Raw genomic sequence first — 21,545 nt, 5'->3', positions numbered from 1 at the left:
TGCTTTGAACTGTGGTGTTGGAGAAGACTCTTAAGAGTCATTTGGACTGCAAGGAGATCCAATCAGTCCATCCTAAAGGAAATCAGTCATGAATATTCATTGAAAGGACTGATGCTGAAACTGAAACTCCAATACTTTGGCCACCTGATGTTAAGAACTGACACCTTTGAAAAGACCCTGATGCCTGGAACATTTGAAGGTGGGAGGAGATGGGGACAGCAGAGGATGAGATGGTTGGATGGCATCACCGACTCAATGGATATGAGTTTGAGCAAACTCTGGGATTTGGTGATGGACACGGAGGTCTTGCATGCTGTAGTTCATGGAGTCATAAAGAGCTGGACACGACTGAGTGACTGAACTGAACTGAATGTTTATAACATTAAATATCAGTATATAAAAATTCATAGTATTTTATTAATATGCTTTTTATATTTTGTTTATCTTTATTATGCTTTTTAAATCATTTTGATTTACTATGAATTTCATGAGTATCTGAGAGAGCAAACCATGTGATAGAATAATTTTATTCATATTGTAGAAAATATTTTGACTATTTCCTGCACATATTATTGTAACTGATAGTATTTTAAAATATTCAATTCTCCTTTATAATGAATCTGGTAAGTGAGATAAATAAAAACAAGTATATGGAAAGTTCAAAATGTATAATAGAGGCTTCATTCTTTTTTTTTTTCCTTCTCTAATGAGATTGTCCTATGACTATTCTTAGTTTCTCCCACAAGACAACTCACAAACTTACTATGAATTTTCATTTAATATAATATCTTCACAAGAAAACCTTATTTTGCATATAAAATTACAAAGAAATGCTGATAAAATTAACCTTAATGTTATACCATTTAACATATTAACCTTGTCATACCTAATTATGTAATTGAGATTTTATATAATACATTAGTATTAATATTCTCTTCTAGTCCACATTCTTTCAAGATCTCATAAGCATTTTGTTTTTGTTTCATAAATTGACATAATAGGTTTTGTCTAAAATAATTAAAAGAAATCAGGAAAAACATTTAGATCTAGGTCTTAAATTATAAGGGAAATTTTGCACATGTGAAAATATCACCGAACCCAAGACTTCTGATGAATTGTTTTTTAAATTTATACATATGTATAGTAGGGACAAAAATTTGAGAAATGAATGGTTTTATACATGTTGTTTATTTTGTTCATGAATATAAAATAGATAGTTTCTAACCCCCATTAAGAAGTAGAGAAAATCTTTTATGGTAGGATCTTCTTTGACAGAAAAGAATATGCATGCATTTGAATTGTGAGGTGAGCTGTTAGCTCATTCTGGAACTGATGAAGATGAAGAAAACAATGAGAAGAATTTCCACAAAATATAGTCTGAAAATGGAAATTGGTTTAAAAATGAGATCTGTTAAAAGAAGTCATTCCCCACCTCGTATTTGACTAATGCTTAACAGCACTATGAAACAGAAAGAGGAAACAGCTATAGTTATTAAAGTATATATCCTCTAAACAGATCATATAGGACAGAGATTACATTGTTGAAATAATTTGTGTTTTCCTCTCCCTAGACAGATGATTTTTCCATTTACTTACTTAAACTTATTTCAAGCCATTTTGACTCTAAATGAATATTTTATGAAAATTTTCCTAAAATAGTTCAAACTATTTTGATTCCAAGTTTAAATCACATTCCTTTCTCTTGGAAATAATTGTTTCTCTTTTGAACCTTCACAAGATATTCCTTCAAAGGGCGAACCAAAGAGTGTATTACCATGAAGCATAGCAGTAAGTTTACAAAGAGTGAGATTGATATAAACCAGCACTAAAGGCCTGGAGTAAGTTTTGTGCTTCTGGGTTGATAGCCCTGAAAATGTGGGTCACGTCAGAACTTTACCAAGAGTTCTAAAAGGATATGAGAGGTTTTGTTCACACTCTATTAAAACAAACAAACAAATACATGCATGAAAAAATCCCATGAAACCAGCTACTTGCAGAGCAAAACCTGCCAAGTCAGAAAGATGAACAGAGGAAAGGATTTTCCACTGGGTGATGGGGAACACATCTTGTAAAATTGTATTTAAAAAGATGACCTAAATTCAATAATAGTAACTTTCAGTTAAAATCAGTTGTTGTATGGTGGAGGTATTTATCCTTTTAATCCTTTTAAAATATTGCCTACAACAAAGTGATTTAAAGTTATATAATATATGATATAAGGAAAAATACAAAACAATTCATGTTTTATTAAACTGTATAAACAATAGTAGAATAAGTTTTGAGTTTTATATGCTTATCTGCAATACTCATTTTCAAAGTCTCTATTTCTTTCTAATATTATTACAGAGTGGTGTGCTAAAAAGAGCATAGTAATTAAAAAGTCAAGGGTTTGAATATAGGTGTTATCTGCTACTTACCTGGTATCTCAGATATGCTTATTTACATTTTCTGAAACGCATTGATCTTTCTCATCAGTGAAATAATTATATTGTTGTTAAACATTTTCATTAGATTTAGTTAGAATAGAAGTGAAATGACATATTCAAATGATACAGCAGAATCCTTCTTGAAAGAATTATACATTAAAAGTTTCCTTTCCTTTACTGATATATGTTAATGACAATAACAACGAAGACAATGAAAAAATAGTAATGACAATGTTAATAATAATACCATCTCTAACATTTATGAGTTATTGTCATATCCTGGCATTATTTTAAGTATTTTAAAGTTATCCATCACCTAATTAGTTCCTAAGAAAATTCCTACACTATTGTATTTTCTTTAACAGAAATTAAGGCACATAAATGATAAAAATCTTACCCAAACATTGCATTAGACTGAGGACTGAAAAAGCTGTTTAGCACAAAAATTGATTAGAAACAAGTAAGTCCAAGATGTTAGACAAGTTGAATTCCACTAAATCTTCCATTTCAGTATTAGTTCAGTTCAGTCAGTGAGTCGTGTCCGACTGTTTGAGCCACCATGGACTGCAGCATGCCAGGCCTGCCTATCCGTCACCAACTCCCATAGTTGAACCAAAATCATGTCCATTGAGTCAGTAATGCCATCCAACCATCTCATCCTCTGTTGTCCCCTTCTCCTCTTGCCTTCAATCTTTCCCAGAATGAGAGTCTTTTCAAATGAGTCAGTTATTCGCATAAGGTGGCCAAAATATTGGTGTTTTAGCTACAGCATCTGTCTTTCCAACAAATATTCAGGACTATACATTGCTTGGATCTCCTTGCAGTCCAAGGGACTCTCAAAAGTCTTCTCTGACACCACAGTTCAAAAGCATAAATTCTTTGGCACTCAGTTTTCTTTATAGTCCAACTCTCACATGATAAAGAAAAACGATAGCCTTGATTAGATGGACCTATGTTGGCAAAGTAATGTCACTGCTTTTTAATATGCTGTCTAGGTTGTCATAACTTTTCTTCCAAGGAGCAAGTGTCTTTTAATTTCATGGCTGCAGTCACCATCTGCAGCGATTTTGAAGCCCCCAAAAAATAAAGTCTGTGACTTTTCCCCCATCTATTTGCCTTGAAGTGATGGGACCAGAAGCCATGATGTTACTTTTGTGAATGTTGAGTTCTAAGCCAGCTTTTGCACTCTCCTCTTTCATTTTCATCAAGAGTCTCTTTGGTTTTTCTTTGGTTTTTCTTTCATATGGGTGGTGTCATCTGCATAACTGAGGTTATTGAGATTTCTCCCAGCAATCTTAATCCCAGCTTGTGCTTCATCCAGCCTAGCATATCTCCTGATGTACTCTTCATAGAAGTTAAATAAGCAGGGTGACAGCCTTGATCTACTCTTTTCCCTATTTGGAACCAGTCTCTCTTTCCATATCCAGTTCTAACTGTTGCTTCCTGATCTTCATACAAATTTATCAAGAGGCAGGTCAGGTGGTCTGGTATCCCCACATCTTTCAGAATTTTCCACAGTTTGTTGTAATCCACACAGTCAATGGCTTTGGCATAGCCAATAAAGCAGAAGGAGATGTTTTTCTGGAACTCTCTTGCTTTTTCCATGATCCAACAGATGTTGGCAATTTGGTTCCTCTGCCTTCCTAAATCCAGCTTAAACATCTGGAATTTCACAGGTAATGTACTGTTGAAGCCTGACTTGGAGAACTTTGAACATTATTTTGCTAGTGTGTGAGATGAATGCAATTATGTGGTAGTTTGAACATTCTTTGGCACTGCCTTTCTTTGTGATTGCAATGAAAACTGACCTTTTCCAGTCCTGTGGCCACTGCTGATGTTTCCAAATTTGCTGGCATATTGAGTCCAACACTCTCACAGCATCATCTTTTAGGATTTGAGATAGCTTAACTTGAATTCCATCACCTCCACTAGCTTTGTTCGAATGGATATTTCCTAAGTCCACTTGACTTCGCATTCCAGGATATTTGGATCTAGGTCAGTGATCACATCATTGTGATTACCTGGGTCATGAAGATCTTTTTTTGTATAGTTCTTCTGTGTATTCTTGCCACCTCCTCATAATATCTTCTGCTTCTGTTAGGTCCATACCATTTCTTTTGTTTCTTGTGCTCATCTTTGCATGAAATGTTTCCTTTATTTCTCTAATTTCCTTGAAGAGATCTTAGTATTTCCCATTCTATTGTTTTCCTCTATTCTTCTGCATTGATCACTGAGGAAGGCTTTCTTATCTCTCCTTATTATTCTTTGGAACTCTGCATTCAAATGGGTTTATTTTTCCTTTTCTTCTTTGTCTTTCACTTCTCATCTTTTCACAGCTATTTATAAAGCTTACTCAGACAACCATTTTGACTTTTTGCATTTCTTTTTCTTGGGGAGGGTCTTGATCCCTGCCTCCTGTACAATGTCACAAACCTCTTTCCATAGTTACTCAGGGAGTTCTTCACCTTCATTATCATCACTTAAAATGCTGATTTTTCACATACTTTATGTCTTTTGCATATAGCATATTCAAATAGTACAGTTGTGAATTGAAGTGAAATGAAAGTGTGCATTGATCAGTTCATGTCTGACTCTGCAACCCCATGGACTATAGCCTGACAGGCTCCTCTTTTCATAGAATTCTCTAGGCAAGAACACTGAATTGCATAGCATTCGCTTCTCCAGGGGGCCTGTTTTTCCCAGGGATCAAACCTGGTCTCCTACACTGCAGGCAGATTCTTTACTGTCTGAACCACCAGGGAAGTCCCAACACGACCATATATATTTGATTCACAAGAGTCATGGCAATGAAGTTAAGTATTTCTTAGTAGCTGAAATCATTAGTCAGTGGTAGGCCCTGATCTTGAATTCATGTAATCACACTCAAAGTAGGGTGTACTTTCCAGTATTCAAACATAGTTGAATTAAGTCAACTAAAATCAACCTTCAAAAAGTTGGTAATTCTCAACAGATTCTGAACATGTATCTTACATATTCTAAATCATGGGAGTTAAATGTTTAGAAATGGTGATTAACATAAAGTATTTTTATTTTTAATGAGCCATTTTATTACATTTTAAAGGATATATATATTCTGGAAATTTTATATTATACATTAATTTGAATACTAAAAATATAGTTGCATAATTTTAAGCCATGAGGAAAAATCTGATTAAATGTTCTATGAGTTTAAAGTGCTAACTTTGTTAACTTGTGTTAATAGTGTGTTATTACTCTTTTAAGAAAAAACTATTTTAATATTCATTGGCATGCAATGGTACTTTGTTACATTAGAAGTTTTATATTTTAATATTCATTGACATGCAATGGTACTTTGTTACATTAGAAGTTTTATATCTACCATTAAATTATATTTGCAATACATTAATCTAGCTTTTAAAATAGTAGTTTATATTTTAATGTGAATACAAACAGTGTATGTTATGCTTACAAAATGAGACCTGAATCATTGTTCTTCATGTGTCTTTGGAAATTCAAAAAATATGTTGTGGGAAATAAATCTGGTATGTTAAATTATTTCATGTAGTAAATTAATTTTTCAACATATTTTTTTCTAAAGAAACAGTGAATTTTTCTTGGTATTTATCTTAATTCAGGAATGAAACATATGTCTTAAATTTTAATTTTTCTACAAGACAGGAAAAAAGTTGAAAATATAATGTGCATCATGAAGTACTTTATACAGATAAACATGCATACTTGAATAAATGATTTTGAATAGAAAAATAGAATGCAGCATTAATTACAATGGACTTTTTACTTAGATATTTATTTTTCAGACTATATTAGTGCCCTAGTAATTATAAGTATTCTGAAATGAATATTTCTTTTTGTAAAATCATGCATCATCTTATTTTAACTGTCAGAGAAATATAAGGACACAAAAATGAATGAAACAGTGTAGCCTTTGAGTAGTTTACAATCTAATAAATGAAGCAGATCTGTAAATGTATAATTGAGGAGTGTTATTATTAATGTTAGCTCAGTGAAGTGTATATAGTATGATCCCTGAGAAGGGACAAAAACTGATATTTCAATTAAACTTTAACAGCCAATATAGGATTTAACAGTGGAGAAAACAATAAAAAAATTATCAGTCAAGCAAAAGGGTTTATACAAATGTATGTAGGGTATAAATAGAAAGCTTATGAATAAAAGCTAGAAGCATGGCTTGCTGCTTTTTATTAATAGTAAGAATTTTAGACAAGTGGAGAGTCTAGAATTTTTGAATCCTAGAGAGATACAGAGAATGTAAGATTGTCATGGACTTGAATCATATATGTTTTGAACAGAAACTAATGTCAATGGAAAGGATGAAGAATTGAAAACAGAAAGAAAACAGATTTTGGAATGAAAACATAAAATTTCAGATAAAAAAGATCTACAACAAAGGAAGCAGGGGTTGAGTGGTAGAGAATTAAGAATTTTTAAACATATTCAACAACATTTGCTGACTAAAGGACTTGATTGGTGAAAAAAAAAAGAAACTAACCATTAATGTTTCTGAGGTTATTAGGTTGATAGATCCCGAGTAAATGATAACAATTAATCACAGGGGAATTGGAAAGAAAAGAAAGTTACCTGGGTAAATAACCGATTCACTCTGGACATGTTAGTTTGGAAGCTTCTGTGCACTGTAATAGAGAATATTTTCAAATGGAAGTGGAAATTCTGCGCTGAATTCAGGAGGGCAATCTGAACAAGAACTGGACATTTGTAAATAATCAGTAGTAGGTAATCAGTTTACTTGCACAGTCATGTCTGACTCTTTGCAACCTCATGGACTGCAGCATACCAGGCTTCCCTGCCCATCACCAACTCCTAGAGCTTACTCAAACTCATGCCCATCGAGTCAGTGATGCCATTCAAACATCTCATCCTCTGTCGTCCCTTTCTCCTCCCACCTTCGGTCTTTACCAGCATCAGAGTCCTTTCTAAGGAGTCAGTTCTTCACATTAGGTGGCCAAAGTATTGGAGTTTCAGCTTCAGCATCAGTCGTTCCAATGAATATTCAGGATGTATTTCCTTTAAGATGGACTGTTTGGGTCTCCTGCAGTCCAAGGAACTCTCAAAAGTCTTCTCTGACACGACAGTTCAAAAGCATCAACTCTTTAGCACTCGGTTTTTTTTTGTAGTCCAACTCTCACATCCATACATGACTACAGGGAAAACCGTAGCTTTGACTAGACAGACATTTATTGGCAAAGTAATGTTTCTGCTTTTTAATGTGCTGTCTAGGTTAGCCATAGCTTTTCTTCCAAGGAGCAAATATCTTTTAATTTCATGGCTGCAGTCACCATCTGCAGTTATTTTGTAACCCAAGAAAATAAAGTCTTTCACTGTTTCCCCATCTATTTTGCCTTGAAGTGATGGAACCATATGCCATGATCTTAGTTTTCTGAATGTTGAGTTTTAAGCCAACTTTTTCACTCCCTTCTTTCACTTTCATCAAGAGTCTCTTTGGTTCTTTTTCACTTTCTGCCATAAGGCTGGTGTCATCTGCATATCTATGGTGTTTGATATTTCTCCCAGCAATCTTGATTCCAGCTTGTGCTTTTCATCCAGGCTGGCGTTTCTCATGATGTACTCTGCATAGACGTTAAATAAGCAGGGTGACAATATACAGCCTTGACATACTCCTTTCCTGATTTGGAGCAAGTCTGTTGTTCCATGTATAGTTCTAGCTGTAGTTAGAAGTACTAATGGTAGTAGGTAATAGATGAAATCAAAAGGAAGAAGAATGCTCCAAAACCTAATCATGGGGAACCTTCATGGTTTATTGAAATCACAGAGGAGAAATGAATTAAATAAAACATATTCTATGAGACATGTTTCAAAAGCAGATTTAAAATGTCAAATACAGAAGATGGTGGAGGAATGGGACAGGGAAACCATTTTCTTCCCCACAAATTCATCAAAAGATCATTTGAATGATGAGCAACTTCCACAAAACAATGTCTGAATGCTAGCAGAGGACACCAGGCACCCAGAAAGGCAGCCCATTCTCTTCAAAAGGAGGTATGACAAAATATAATAGAGAAAAAGAGAGACAAAAGAGTTAGGGGGTCAGACCCATTCCGGGGAGGGATTCCTGAAGGAGGAGAAGTTTCCAAACACCAGGAAACCCGCTCACCAGCAGGTCTGTGAAGAATTTTGGAATATCAGAGGGCAACATAACCGGAAGCGGGGGTGAAACACACACACACACACACACACACAAAACACAGAATACAGGCCTTAACCACAACTCCTAGCGGAGAAATAGCCCAGAACCTTGCTTCAGCCAGCAGCAAGCAGGGGTTGTCCAGGGAGGTGAGGGTTGCATTCTTATTGTAAGGACTGGGCCTGAATGCCCTGAGGACAATCTGAAGTAGCTAAAAAGAGATAGAAACCCAAACTGGGATAGCTAGAGAGAGAAGACCAAAAAAAAAAAAAAAAAGAGAGAGAGAGAGAGAAAAGGATAGAGAATGTTCCCGCAAAAAGCTCTAATCTAAGGCACAGCCTGGCTGGCTCACAGAAAAAGGATTGAGCAAACAACAAATGAGAGCTAGCTGGCTGCAGACTGGCCCCTCCTCCCGCTGGAAGCAGAGAGGCAGGAAGGCAACAGCCAGAGCTGAAAGGCGAAGGGTGATCTCGGCCCCAGAGACAGCATCCTCGACCAAACTGTGAGCAGACTTTCAGTTGCTAACCAAGTCTTCCTGGAATCCTGGGTGGTTAACATTTGCCAGGATGGTCACAGCCTGAAAACAGCTCCCCAGAAGAGACACACAGCACACCAGAGACAGTGCTCTTGCCGCACACCCAGGAAACCAAGTGGCTGGGACCAGGGAGGTGATTAAACACACCTGAGACAGTGTGTTCACTAAGCACCCGGTCTCCTGAGCTGCTCGGACCTGGTAAGGGCACAAAACACCGGCCCAACTGAGTCTGTGCCTTTGTAGAGTCCCCAAGAACCTGAATCTGAGCAGCTTAGACCTGGGAAATGCATGCAACGCAGGGCCTGCTTTGGTCAATTGCCTTTCAGAGCTACCTGGACCCTGAGCAGTGTAGACTGAGAAAGCACATGTGCCATGAGCTGGGGCAACCCAGTGTGGTCCATACACTGCGAGCACTCCCCACACATGCCAGTGATATTTGTTTGCATTGTTCCTCCCTCCCCGCAACACAACTGAACAAGTGAGCCTATATAAGTGACCACCTTTGCTCCCTTGTGTCAGGGTGGAAATTAGACACTGAAGAGACTTGCAAACAGAGGAAGCCAAAATAAACAAAGAAGAGGGAACTGCTCTGGAAGTAACAGGTGCAGGAGATTAAAACCTCGTAGTTAGCATTGACTAAGCATTGGAAGGGGCCTATAGATCTTGAAAAGAGGTATAAGCTAGAACAAAGAACTATCTGAAACTGAACTGACCCCACACTGCCCTCAACAACTCCAGAGAAATTCCTAGATATATTTTTTACTATTATTATGTTATTTTTTAAAGTTCTTTATTGGTCCTATAATTTTCAATTTTATAACCTATTATTACCTTGCAAAAAAGACCCTATTTTTAAAGGAAATTTCACTATATATATATATTTGTGTGTGTGTGTGTGTGTGTGTGTGTGTGTGTGTGTGTGTGGTTGGTTTTGCTTTGTATTTTTAATATTGTATTTTTCATAGTCTAACCTCTACTCTAGATTTTTTTTTTTTTTTTACTCTAGATTTTTAATCTTTGCTTTTTGGTATTTGTTATCAATTTTGTACCTTTAAGAATCTAATCTTCAGTATCCATTTTTACTTAGGGGTGTAATTACTGGCTTGATTGCTCTCTCCCTTTTTGAGTCTTTTTTCCCCAGATCAGATCAGATGAGATCAGTCACTCAGTCGTATCTGACTCTTTGCGACCCCATGAATCGCAGCACGCCAGGCCTCCCTGTCCAACACCAACTCCCGGAGTTCACTGAGACTCACCTCCATCGAGTCAGTGATGCCATCCAGCCATCTCATCCTCTGTCGTCCCCTTCTCCTCTTGCCTCCAATCCCTCCCAGCATCAGAGTCTTTTCCAATGAATCAACACTTCGCATGAGGTGGCCAAAGTACTGGAGTTTCAGCTTTAGCATCATTCCTTCCAAAGAAATCCCAGGGCTGATCTTCAGAATGTACTGGTTGGATCTCCTTGCAGCCCAAGGGACTCTTAAGAGTCTTCTCCAACACCACAGTTTAAAAGCATGAATTCTTCGGCCTTCAGCCTTCTTCACAGTCCAACTCTCACATCCATACATGACCACAGGAAAAATCATAGCCTTGACTAGACGAACCTTTGTTGGCAAAGTAATGTCTCTGCTTTTGAACATGCTCTCTAGGTTGGTCATAACTTTCCTTCCAAGGAGTAAGCGTCTTTTAATTCCATGGCTACAGTCATCATCTGCAGTGATTTTGGAGCCCAGAAAAATAAAGTCTGATACTGTTTCCACTGTTTCCCCATCTATTTCTCATGAAGTGATGGGACCAGATGCCGTGATCTTCATTTTCTGAATGTTGAACTTTAAGCCAACTTTTTCACTCTTTACTTTCACTTTCACCAAGAGGCTTTTTAATTCCTCTTCACTTTCTGCCATAAGGGTGGTGTCATCTGCATATCTGAGGTTATTGACATTTCTCCCGGCAATCTTGATTCCAGCTTGTGTTTCTTCTAGTCCAGCGTTTCTCATGATGTACTCTGCATATAAGTTAAATAAACAGGGTGACAATATACAGCCTTGACGTACTCCTTTTCCTATTTGGAACCAGTGTGTTGTTCCATGTCCAGTTCTAACTGTTGCTTCCTGACCTGCATACAATTTTCTCAAGAGGCAGATCAGGTGGTCTGGTATTCCCATCTCTTTCAGAATTTTCCACAGTTTATTGTGATCCACACAGTCAAAGGCTTTGGCATAGTCAATAAAGCAGAAATAGATGCTTTTCTGGAACTCTCTTGCTTTTTCCATGATCCAGCGGATGTTGGCAATTTGATCTCTGGTTCCTCTGCCTTTTCTAAAACCAGCTTGAACATTAGGAAGTTCACGGTTCAGGTATTGCTGAAGCCTGACTTGGAGAATTTTGAGCATTACTTTACTAGCGTATGAGATGAGTGCAATTGTGTAGTAGTTTAAGCATTCTTTGGCATTGCCTTTCTTGGGGATTGGAATGAAAACTGACTTTTCCAGTCCTTTGGCCACTGCTGAGTTTTCCAAATTTATCTCCTCACTCCCTCTTCTCTTCTCTACTTAAATCTGTGAATCTCTCTGGGTTTTCTGGGCTGTGGAGAACACAGGGAACTGATTACTGGCTAGACTGGTCTATCTTCTTTTGTATATCCCTCTTCTCCTACTGGTCACCTCTATCTCTTTCTCCCTCTTCTCTTTTCTGTGTAACTCCATGAACCTCTCTGGGTGTTCCAGACTGTGGAGAGCACGTTGGGAATTGATTATTGACTAGATTGCTCTCTTCCCTTTTGATTTCCCCTCTTTTCCTCCTGGTCACCTCTATATCCCTCCTCCTTCTTCTCTTCTCCATGTAACTCTGTGAACCTCTCTGGGTGTCTCTCACTGTGGAGAATCTTTTCACCATTAACCTAGATGTTTTATCATCTGTGCTACATGGATTCAGAAGTCTTGAGACTATTCTAAGAACAAGACTGAAAGCCAGAGGCAAGAGGCTTAAATCAAAAACTTAAGAACATCAGAGAACTCCTGACTACAGGGAACATTGTCAAGAGCTCCCAAAGCCTCCATACCTACACTGAAACCAAGCCATTCTAGAGCAGCAAGTTCCAGAGCAAGACACATCATGCTAATTCTCCAGCAACGCAGGAACATAGCCTTAAGCATTAAAATACAGGCTGCCCAAAGTCACATCAAACCCATAGACACCTCAAAACTCACTACTGGGCACTTCATTGCATTCCATAGAGAAGAGATGGAGCTCCACCCACCAGAACACTGACACAGTCTTCTCTAACTAGGTAACCTTGACAAGCCACTGGTCCAGACCCACCCACCGGAAGCAACCTCCAAAATAAAGAGAAACCACAAACTTCCAGCCTACAGAAAGACCACCCCAAACACAGCAATCTAAACAAAATGAAAAGGCATAGAAATATTCAACAGGTAAAGGAACATGATGCCCAACAAACCAAATAAAAGAGGAAGAGATAGGGAGTCTACCTGAAAAAATAATTCAGAATAGTGATAGTAAAAATGATCCAAAATCTTGAAAACAAAATAGAGTTACAGATAAATAGACCAGAGACAACAATTGATAAGATGCAATAAATGTTTATCAAGGACTTAGAAATAACAAAAAGAGTCAATCAATAATGAATAATGCAATAACTAAGGTCAAAAGTACTCTAGAGGGAACCAACAATAGAATAACTGAGGCAGAAAATATAATAAGTGAGGTGGAAGATAGAATGGTGGAAATAAATGAAGCAGAGAAGAAAAAAGAATCAAAAGAAATGAGGACAACCTCAGAGACTTCTGGGACAATGTTAAATGCCCCAACATTCAAATCATAGGAATCCCAGAAGAAAAAGACAAAGAGAAAGGCCATGGGAAAATTCTTAAGGAGATAATAGTTGAAAACTTCCCTAAAATGGGGAAGGAAATGCCCACTGAAGTTGAAGAAATCCAGAGAGTCCCAAACAGGATAAACCCAAAGTAAAAAACCCCAAGACAGATATTAATCAAATTAATGAAGATGGAACACAAAGAGCAAATATTAAAAACAGCAAGGGAAAAGCAACATATAACACGCAAGAGGAGTCCCATAAAGATAACAGCTGATTTTTCAATAGAAACTCTTCAGGCCAAAAGGGAATGGCAGGACATAGTTAAAGTGATGAAAGAGAAAAATCTACAACCCAGATTACTATACCCAGCAAGGATCTCATTCAAATATGAAGGAGAAATCAAAAGCTTCACGGATAAACAAATGCTGAGAAAATTCAACACCACCAAACCAGCTGTTCAACAAATGCCAAAAGATATTCTCCAGACAGGAAACACAGAAAAGGTTTATAAACTTGAACCCAAAACAGCAAAGTAAATGTCAACAGGATCATAATTATCAATAATTACCTTAAATGTACATAGTTAAATGCCCCAACCAGAAGACAAAGACTGGATGAATGGATACAAAAACAAGACCCCTATATATGTTGTCTACAAGAGACCCACCTCAAAACAAGGGATGCATACAGACTGAAAGTGAAGGACTGGAAAAAGATATTTCATGCAAATGGAGACCAAAAGAAAGCAGGAGTAGCAATATTCATATTAGATAAAATAGACTTTGAAATAAAGGCTGTGAAAAGAGACAAAGAAGGACACTACATAGTGATCATAGGATCAATCCCAGAAGAAGATATAACAATTATAAATATATAGGCACCCAACATAGGAGCACTGCAATATGTAAAGCAAATGCTAGCAAGTATGAAAGGGGAAATTAACAGTAACACAATAATAGTGGGAGACTTTCATACCACAGTCACACCTATGGATAGATCAACTAAACAGAAAATTAGCAAGGAAACATAAATTTAAATGATGAAATATACCAGTAAACCTAATTGATATCTATAGGACATTTCGTCCCAAAACAATGAATTTCACATTTTTCTCAAGTGCACATGGAATACTCTACAGTATAGATCACATCCTGGGCCATAAATCTAGCTTTGGTAAATTAAAAAAAAAAAAAAAGAAAATTGAAATCATTTCAAGCATCTTTTCTGATCACAGTGAAGTAAGATTAGATGTCAACTACAGGGGAAAAAAAAAAAAAACTATGAAAAATATCAACATATGGGGGCTAATCAACAAGCTTCTAAACAACCAACAAATCACAGAAGAAATCAAAATATGCACAGAAAAGGAATGAAAATGAGAACACAACAACCCAAAACCTATGGGATTCAGTAAAGGCAATGATAAGGGGAAGGTTCAGAGCAAAACAAGCTTCCCTCAAGAAACAAGAGAAAAATCAAATAAATAACCTATCTTTACACCTAAAGCAACTTGTAAAAGAAGAAATGAACCATCCCAGGGTTAGTAGAAGGCAAGAAATCATAAAAATTAGGACAGACATAAATGAAAAAGAAACAAAGGAGGCCATAGCAAAAATCAATACAACTAATAGCTGGTTCTTTGAGAAGATAAATAAAATAGACGAACCATTAGACAGACTTATCAAGAAAAAAAGGGAGAAGAATCAAATCAACAAAATTAGAAATGAAAATGGAAAAATCACAGCAGACAACACAGAAATACAAAGGATCATAAGAGACTACTATCAGCAACTAATTGGCAATAAAATGGACAACTTGGAAGAAATGGAGGAATTCTTAGGAAAATATAATCTTCCAAAACTGAACCAAGAAGAAATAAAACATCTTAACAGACCCATCACAAGCACAGAAATCGAAACTGTAATCATAAATCTTCCAACAAACAAAAGCCCAGGACCAGATGGCTTCACTGGTGAATTCTACTTAAAATTTAGAGAACAATTAACACCTATCCTACTCAAACTCTTTCAGAAAATTGAAGAGGAAGGTAAACTGCCAAACTCAATCTATGAGGCCAACATCACTCTAATACCAAAAACCAGACAAAGATGCATAGAAAAATAAAATTACAGGCCAATATCACTGATGAACATGGATGCAAAAATCCTTAACAAAATTCTAGCAAACATAATTCAACAACATATTTAATAAATCATACATCCTGACCAAGTGGTCTTTATCCCAGGGATACAAGGATTCATCAGTATCCACAAATCAATCAATGTGATAAACCACATTAACAAATTAAAAGATAAAAACCATATGATTACCTCAATAAATCCAGAGAAAGCCTTTGACAAAATTCAACTTCCATTTATCATAAATAACCTCCAGAAAGCAGGCATAGAAGGAATGTACCTCAACAAAATAAAAGCTATATGTGATAAACCCACAGCAAACATTATCCTGAATGGTGAAATATTGAAAGCATTTCCCCTAAAATGAGGAACAATACAAGGGTGTCCACTCTCACCACTACTATTCAACATAGTTCTGGAAGTTTTTGACCCAGCAATCAGAAAACAAAAGGAAACAAAAGGAGTCCAGATTGGAAAAGAAGAAGTAAAACTCTCCCTGTTTGCAGATGACATGATTCTTTACATAGAAAACCCTAAGGACACCACCAGAAAATTACTAGAGCTAATCAATGAATATAGTAAAGTTGCAGAATATAAAATTGACACACTGAAATCCCTTATATTTCGATACACTAACAATGAGAAACCAGAGAGAAATTAAGGAAATAATTCCATTCACCATTGCAACAAAAAGAATAGAATAGGAATTTATTAGGAATAAATCTACCTAAAGAAACAAAAGACCTATATATAGAAAACTATAAAACACTGATGAAGTAAATCAATGATGACACAAATAGATGGAGAAATATACCATGTTCATGGATCAGAAGAATCAATATAGTGAAAATAAGTATACTACCCAAAGTGATCTATAGATTCAATTCAATTGCTATCAGCTACCAAGGATATTTTTCAGAGAACTAGAACAAATAATTTCACAATCTGTATGGAAATACAAAAAACCTCGAATAGCCAAAGTAACTTTGAGAAAGAAGAATGGAACTGGAGAAATCAACCTGCCTGACTTCAGGCTCTACTACAAAGCTACAGTCATTAAGACAGTGTGGTACTGGAACAAAGACAGAAACATAGATCAGTGGAAGAAAATAGAAAGCACACAGATAAATCCATGCACCTATGGTTACCTTATTTGTGACAAAGGAGTCAAGAATATACAATGTAGAAAAGACAATCTCTTTAACAAGTGGTGCTGGGACAACTGGTCAACCACTTGTAAAAGGCTGAAACTAGAACACTTTCTAACACCATACTCAAAAATTAACTCACAATGGATTAAAGATCTACATGTAAGACCAGAAACTATAAAACTCCTAGAGGAAATCATAGGCAAAACACTCTCTGACATAAATCATAGCAGGATCCTCTATGACACACCTCCCACAGTAATGGAAATAAAAGTGAAAATAAACAAATGGGACCTAATTAAACTTAAAAGGTTTTGCACAACGAAGGAAACTATAAGCAAGGTGAAAAGACAGCCTTCAGAGTGGAAGAAAGTAATAGCAAACAAACCAACTGATGAAAAATTAATCTCAAAAAATACACAAGCAGCTCATTCAGTTCAATTCCAGAAAAAAATAAAAGACTCAATCAAAAAATGGGCCAAATAACTAAACAGACATTTCTCCAAAGAAGACATAGAGATGGCTAACAAACATTTGAAAAGATGCTCAATATTGCCTACTATTAAAGAATGCAAATCAAAACCACAGGTACCATCTGGTGCTGGTCAGAATGGCTGCTATCAAAATATCTACAGGCAATAAATACTGGAGAGGGAGCAGAGAAAAAGGAACCCTCTTACACTGTTGGTGGGAAAGCAAACTAGTACAGCCAGTATGGAGAACAGTGCAGAGATTCCTTAAAAATCTGGAAATAGAACTGTCATACAACCCAGCGATCCCACTGCTGGGCATACACACCGAGGAAACCAGAGTTGAAAGAGACATGTGTACCCAAATGTTCCTCACAGCACAGTTTACAATATCTAGGACATGGAAGCAACCTAGATGTCCATTGGCAGACGAATGGATAAGAAATGTGTGGTACATATACACAATGGGATATTACTCAGCTATTAAAAATAATGCATTTGAATCAGTTCTAATGAGGTGAATGAAATTGGAGCTTATTATACAGAGTGACATAAGTCAGGAAGAAAAACACCAATACAGTATATTAATGTATATATATGGAATTTAGAAAGATGGTAATAATGACCCTCTATGCAAGACAGCAAAAGAGATACAGATGTATAGAACAGTCTTTTGGACTCTGTGCGAGAGGGCGAGGGTGGGATGATTTGGGAGAATGGCATTGAAACATGTGTAATATCATATGTGAAATGAATCGCCAGTCCAGGTTCGATGCATGATACAGGATGCTCGGGCCCGGTGCACTGGGATGACCCAGAGGGATGGTATGGGGAGGGAGGTGGGAGGGGGGGTTCAGAATGGGGAACACGTGTACATCTGTGGCAGATTCATGTCAATGAATGGTAAAACCAATACAATATTGTAAAGTAATTAAAAATGGTAATAATTAATAATAAAATGAAATATTAAAAAAGAGAGAGAGAGACACAGATGTAAAGAACAGAACTTTGCGCTCTGTGGGAGAAGTCGAGAGTGGGATGATTTGAGAGAATGGCACTGAAGCATGTATATTACTATATGTGAAATAGATTTCCAGTCCAGGTTTGATGTATGAAACAGGGCGCTCAGGGCTGGTGCACTGGGATGACCCTGAGGGTTGGGATGGGGAGGGAAAAGGGAGGGACATTCAGGATGGGGAACACATGTACATCCATGGCTGATTCATGTCAATGTATGGCAAAAACCACTACAATATTGTAAAGTAATTAGCCTCCAATTAAAGTAAATAATTAAAGTTTAAAAATAAAATAAAATGTTAAATGCAAGAGTAACCTAAAGGAAAGGAACATTTTCAATTGCTGTTTCTTAAATAAATACAGAGCTTGGCTTCAAGCCAAATCCTATGTGTGATTTTTTTCAGGCAAGGCTTTACTTGCAAAATGTCATGAGGAAAGGCTGCCTTCCTCCCCACAGAACTGGTCAACTACTGGCACATCTCAGACTCTGAACGTACCCTGGTTGACTGTGCTCAGAAACATAGCCATCTTGCTACCCCAGTGACTCCGATAGAGGCTACTTGCAAGGCCCTTGTATTGATGCCGCTCCATTTGCCTCTGCTGATACTTCATTATGGGGATGCAGCAGTGCCTTCAGGACACTTTTTTGTACTGTTAGTAGTCAGTGTTTTTCCACCCTAGACATTCCTCTTCATCCTCCTCCCAGCTCGTAGGGGGTTCATAGAACAGCAGGAGCCTTTTACTCAGTGCTCCTCTGGCAGTGAGATGATTGCCCCTACCACACGTCATGTGTCTCCAGTGTAGAAAAACAGAATATTGGCAGTGTGGATGCATTCTTTCTGGCATCTTGCTTACATTGTTGCAGTCAGTAAATAAACCTATAACTATTGCTTTAATTTTGGCTAGCTGTATTAATCAACCAACTCTCTCTAGCTAAGCTCATGATAATAATTGGAAATAAAAGTACAGGCCCAGGATGGACATGTATTATCTGGAGAGAGTTTCAATCCATTAAAGACAGGAAATTAACACAGTATAAACCTTAATTAGAGTTAATTATGTAATGCTCCATCAGGAGAAACCAATTAAAAAACATAAACGCTGTACGTTAGCATTCCTTTAATCTTTCATAACCTTATAACCTTCCATAAGCACTGGCCTCAGGAAGAATAACTTTATAGCCAATCTCCATCTAATGAAAGAGGAAAGGTGTGCCATTTTTTGCTATGACATAGAGAGCTTATAAGATGTACTTTATGTGAACAAAAGGGGAGCACTTTTTAATATTAATTTCATTTTCCAATATATATTATCTTTATTAATTATTAGTACCTTATTTCATTTTCTAAAATAAAGATGAATTCAAGTTCAAAGAGAATTTCTTGTTAACTTTAAGGCTCCCTGGTGGTCAACTCGTTATCCAATACATTCAGTTCAGTTCAGTTCAGTTCAGTAGCTCAGTCGTGTCCAACTCTTTGCAACCCCATGAACTGCAGCACGCCAGGCCTCCCTGTCCATCGCCAACTCCCGGAATTCACTCAGACTCACATCCATCAAGTCAGTGATGTCAATACATTCAGTTCAGTTCAATTACTCAGTCCTGTATGACTCTTTGTGACCTTATAAACTGCAACACACCATGCCTCCCTGTCCATCACCAACTCCTAGAGGTTGCTCAAACTTATTTCAATCGAGTAGGTGATTCCATCCAACCATCTTATCCTCTGTCGTCCCCTTCTCCTCCTTCTTTCAATATTTCCCAGCATCAGGGTCTTTTCCAATGAGTCAGTACTTCTCATCAGGTAGCCAAATCATTGGAGTTTCAGTCTCAGCATCAGTCCCTCTAATGAATATTCACGATTGATTCCCTTCAGGAAGGAATGGTTTGATCTCCTTGCAGTCCAAGGGACTCTCAAGAGTCTTCTCCAAAATCATAGTTAAAAAGCATCAATTTTTCAGCACTTAGCTGTCTTTATAGTCCAAGTCTCACATCCACACATGACTACTTGAAAAACCATGGCTTTGATAAGATGGACATTTGTTGGCAATATAATGTCTCTGCATTTTAATAAGCTGTCTAGGTTGGTTATAGCTTTTCCTCCAAGGAGCAAATGCCTCTTAATGTCATGGCTGCAGTCACCACTTTCAGTGATTTTGGACCACCCCCCCACACACACACACACACAAACAAATTAAATATGTCAGTGTTTCCACTGTTTCCCCATATATTTTTTATGAAGTGATGGAACAGGATCCCATGATCTTAATTTCCTGAATGTTGAGTTTGTTTTTTTTTTAATTTTATTTTATTTTTAAACTTTACATAATTGTATTAGTTTTGCCAAATATCAAAATGAATCCACCACAGGTATACATGTGTTCCCCATCCTGAACCCTCCTCCCTCCTCCCTCCCCATACCATCCCTCTGGGTCGTCCCAGTGCACTAGCCCCAAGCATCCAGTATCGTGTATCAAACCTGGACTGGCAACTCGTTTCTTACATGATATTTTACATGTTTCAATGTCATTCTCCCAAATCTTCCCACCCTCTCCCTCTCCCACAGAGTCCATAAGACTGTTCTATACATCAGTGTCTCTTTTGCTGTCTCGTACACCGGGTTATTGTTACCATCTTTCTAAATTCCATATATATGCGTTAGTATACTGTATTTATGTTTTTCCTTCTGGCTTACATCACTCTGTATAATAGGCTCCAGTTTCATCCACCTCATTAGAACTGATTCAAATGTATTCTTTTTAATGGCTGAGTAATACTCCATTGTGTATATGTACCACTGCTTTCTTATCCATTCATCTGCTGATGGACATCTAGGTTGCTTCCATGTCCTGGCTATTATAAACAGTGCTGCGATGAACATTGGGGTACACGTGTCTCTTTCCCTTCTGATTTCCTCAGTGTGTATGCCCAGCAGTGGGATTGCTGGATCATAAGGCAGTTCTATTTCCAGTTTTTTAAGGAATCTCCACACTGTTCTCCATAGTGGCTGTACTAGTTTGCATTCCCACCAACAGTATAAGAGGGTTCCCTTTCCTCCACACCCTCTCCAGCATTTATTGCTTGTAGACTTTTGGATCGCAGCCATTCTGACTGGTGTGAAATGGTACCTCATAGTGGTTTTGATTTGCATTTCTCTGATAATGAGTGATGTTGAGCATCTTTTCATGTGTTTGTTAGCCATCTGTATGTCTTCTTTGGAGAAATGTCTATTTAGTTCTTTGGCCCATTTTTTGATTGGGTCATTTATTTTTGGAGTTGAGCTGTAGGAGTTGCTTGTATATTTTTGAGATCAGTTATTTGTCAGTTGCTTCATTTGCTATTATTTTCTCCCATTCTGAAGGCTGTCTTTTCACCTTGCTAATAGTTTCCTTTGATGTGCAGAAGCTTTTAAGGTTAATTAGGTCCCATTTGTTTATTTTTGACTTTATTTCCAATATTCTGGGAGGTGGGTCATAGAGGATCCTGCTGTGATGTATGTCAGAGAGTGTTTTGCCTATGTTCTCCTCTAGGAGTTTTATAGCTTCTGGTCTTACGTTTAGATCTTTAATCCATTTTGAGTTTGTTTTTGTGTATGGTGTTAGAAAGTGGTCTGGTTTCATTCTTTTACAAGTGGTTGACCAGTTTTCCCAGCACCACTTGTTAAAGAGATTGTCTTTAATCCATTGTATATTCTTGCCTCCTTTGTCAAAGATAAGGTGTCCATATGTGCATGGATTTATCTCTGGGCTTCCTATTTTATTCCATTGATCTATATTTCTGTCTTTGTGCCA

This window comes from Bos taurus, chromosome 9 (genome assembly GCF_002263795.3).
Source record: "Bos taurus isolate L1 Dominette 01449 registration number 42190680 breed Hereford chromosome 9, ARS-UCD2.0, whole genome shotgun sequence".
Lineage (NCBI taxonomy): Eukaryota > Metazoa > Chordata > Mammalia > Artiodactyla > Bovidae > Bos > Bos taurus.
This window is presented reverse-complemented; position numbering follows the sequence as displayed.